Here is a 298-nt window from a genome sequence, read left to right on the forward strand (position 1 = left end):
GGAGGCACTAGATAATGATGCTGGATATACAGATCCCACCTCTTCTCCCTCTTTGCCAATAAAAAAATAGTCATTATCATGAGGAATTGTGGTAAAAGTAGACACCACATGGGCCTAGAACTGGGAACCAACTTAGAATTTGATGTTTTATCCTGTTATGACCCATGCATCCGCTGCAGCTGATCATCATGATTTTGAGAAAACTATGGTGTCAATTGGAAGAAGACAAGTCGGAAAAGAACATGGGATAATCTAAATCAATTTACACTAAGGTCAAACATACACACACCCTCATAAA

The sequence above is a fragment of the Seriola dumerili genome, unplaced genomic scaffold, assembly GCF_002260705.1.
Source record: "Seriola dumerili isolate Sdu_G_001 unplaced genomic scaffold, Sdu_1.0 BDQW01000322.1, whole genome shotgun sequence".
NCBI lineage: Eukaryota > Metazoa > Chordata > Actinopteri > Carangiformes > Carangidae > Seriola > Seriola dumerili.